Below are 3185 nucleotides of genomic sequence, written 5' to 3' on the forward strand. Positions count from 1 at the left end.
TTGGCGAAACCACTAGGAGGCAACCATGAAAGCGGTTTCTATGTTTCGATCGAACCAACACAGCTTTACGCTTCTTTCCAACTCTACCCACGCTTCGGGTTCGCACTTACTTTACGCCTTACCGAACTTGGGCTTAGTTCAGCCAGCTTCGTAACATGCCTGCTCAAAGTGAGTAGTTGGAAGTTCCTGTAAGCATCTTCCCATGAATTGACGTATATAAGCGTAGTTATCAGGTACGCCGTGAGCTGGATTCTATCCCCGAGGATAGAGATTGATGGGTAATAGTTTTGATAGAAAACTCGTATGTTAAGTTCTCTAGTTGATGTGATGCGGCTCGATTCATCATTGCTCTCACATCAATGTTTTCGGTTCCCTTTTTACTCTCCCATTTTCATAGAGAAAGATGTTCTGATTCAGTTCTCTCTGAAAAGGAGGGGCCCTTAGGGACACAGTAGTACCATTTCCATTGTGCGAAAGGTCGTGTCCTGGTAGCCTCTCTGCTGTAGACGGTCTCATTGGTAAATTCTTCCATTTCTGAAATTGTCAAATCGAGATTGTGTGGGTGTTCAGTCTACTCTACCGCTCATGAAAAGATTTCGTTGGGTAGAACCAAGTCTCTTTTGGGAGCAGATTGTATTTGATTTTATATAGTTACTCCATGATGATGATGACTAGATGGAGTTCCACTGATATGAAGAGAAGAAATAGAATATTGGCTAATATGGTGCCAATTCGTAATTTAAGTTTACCTGATTATTATGAATATGAAGAAGAATACCCTCCAGTTTCAAGAGAGGCAACCAGAGGGGTCTGTATACTCCTACGAATAGACAGATATTTATCTTCAATTGGAAGGAGCATTCAAGACCGTGAGGTTCTACGCGATTTCCGCCAACGGTTACTCTTTCCCCAACGCGAGGCTGGGCACAGCTTTTCCGAAATATATGATGATATACGAGCGCATGGGGTAGAAGCAAGTCGATTGGGTCAGCCTCTAAGAGATCTGTACGATGAGATGGAAAGGAACGGCGAGATAGTAAATAACGGCTCAATCATTATCCCTGGAGGCGGCGGACCAGTAACAGAAAGCCCATTGGATCAATTTGGAATTCACCCAATTCTGGATCTGAATATTGGCAAGTACTATGTCTCATTCACAAATCTATCCTTGTCTATGCTACTCACTCTCGGTTTGGTCCTACTTCTGGTTTTTGTTGTTACGAAAAAAGGAGGGGGAAAGTCAGTGCCAAATGCATTTCAATCCTTGGTGGAGCTTATTTATGATTTCGTGCCGAACCTGGTAAACGAACAAATAGGTGGTCTTTCCGGAAATGTGAAACACAAGTTTTTTCCCTTGCATCTCGGTCACTTTTACTTTTTCGTTATTTCGTAATCCCCAGGGTATGATACCCTTTAGCTTCACAGTGACAAGTCATTTTCTCATTACTTTGGCTCTTTCATTTTCCATTTTTATAGGCATTACGATCGTTGGATTTCAAAGGACATGGGCTTCATTTTTTTAGCTTCTTATTACCAGCGGGAGTCCCACTGCCATTAGCACCTTTTTTAGTACTCCTTGAGCTAATCTCTCATTGTTTTCGTGCATTAAGCTCAGGAATACGTTTTATTTGCTAATATGATGGCCGGTCATAGTTCAGTAAAGATTTTAAGTGGGTTTGCTTGGACTATGCTATTTCTGAATAATATTTTCTATTTCTTAGGAGATCTTGGTCCCTTATTTATAGTTCTAGCATTAACCGGTCTGGAATTAGGTGTAGCTATATCACAAGCTCATGTTTCTACGATCTCAATTTGTATTTACTTGAATGATGCTACAAATCTCCATCAAAATGAGTCATTTCATAATTGCATAAAAACGAGGAGCCAATCATAGAACTACATATGGTCTGATACTACTAACTTCCTTGAAAAGTGGAAGAGTAGTTATGTAGGCAGTTGCCGTTCCAGAAATGTAGCGGTTGCTCGACCAAAGCCGGTCATCAAAGAGTCAGTAAGTAGTAATTCTATCAATTACCAATTCGTGGAATTCTCATGTTCCAATCAATAAGTGTGTCTACTTAAAAGTAAGTTCAACTTGCTTGTGTTAAGCTTTGCTCGAACTTGATTACTTCCTCGCTCTCCTTCACTCGGTCAAGGGATTCACCTTTACCTCGTTCTGGTCTTCCAGCTTGAAAGACAAGGTCCTTATTCAAAACTGGCTCCTTCGAGTTAGTCTTTATTGTTTCATAGAAAGGCTTCCTTCTACGACTGGAGTGAAATCCTCTATGCTGACATAAGCGGAGAGGCAAGCAACAACCATTATATTGAACCTGCCCTGAAGGCTTTGTTTGCCTAAGTGCATAAGTCAAAGAAGGGTTTTCTTGCCGAAAGCAGTGTTCAGACCTCAATCTGTAGCGGCGCACTTCCCTCTTATGATTGCTTTTCAAGGACATCCGGATAAGGGGACTGAGAGAGTAGATATGGGACTTTTCCTCATAAAAGCCTATATAGGTGGGTGGTATGATAGTAAGTCTTTTCCTACTGATGTGTTCAGTCGATGGCTTGATTCTCCTCCGGGCGTGAATTGGAAGGGCCAAGGGTTTACAATGAAACAAATTGCGTATAATTTGCACGGCGATACGAACAGTATAGAATTTCTGCACTCCTTATATGCAGACTTAGTTAGTCAAGGGAAGGGTGCATAGCCAATACTTCCTTCTCAGAAGTGGCTACGAACCACGGTGTCGGGGGTTCGAATCCACTTCTGAGCGGGCTGGCGGCTCCACCGGGAGCGAGCCTACTGAAGGAAAGTTTTATTGTTGAACTTCTATTTTTATCCAATATTTATCTTTTGTTTGGAAAAACCAAACCCACATATTGATCTTTAAGTCTCCCTTTCTCTTTTGGGAGCAGATCTTTTCAAAGATGGGAAATTCCAATGATTTCTTTCCGTTTGTCGAGCCCTGCTTTGGTCCTCTGGTTTGATGGTTGTACGTGCTAAAAATCCGGTACATTTCCGTTTTGTTTCCCATCCTAGTCTTTTGCGACACTTCTGGTTTACTTATTTTGTTAGGTCTCGACTTCTCCGCTATGATCTTCCCAGTAGTTCATATAGGAGCTATTGCCGTTTCATTCCTATTCGTGGTTATGATGTTCAATATTCAAATAGCGGAGATTCACGAAGA

At 41.7% G+C, this 3185-nt stretch overlaps 1 pseudogene; it reads left to right on the forward strand.

Annotated features, from left to right (window-relative positions):
- Positions 1-636: 636 nt before the first annotated feature.
- Positions 637-1987, forward strand: LOC118475432 (ATP synthase subunit a-like; annotated as a pseudogene).
- The last annotated feature ends 1198 nt before the right edge of the window (positions 1988-3185 follow it).

Source organism: Zea mays, unplaced genomic scaffold, assembly GCF_902167145.1.
Source record: "Zea mays cultivar B73 unplaced genomic scaffold, Zm-B73-REFERENCE-NAM-5.0 scaffold_446, whole genome shotgun sequence".
In the NCBI taxonomy this organism is placed as follows: domain Eukaryota; kingdom Viridiplantae; phylum Streptophyta; class Magnoliopsida; order Poales; family Poaceae; genus Zea; species Zea mays.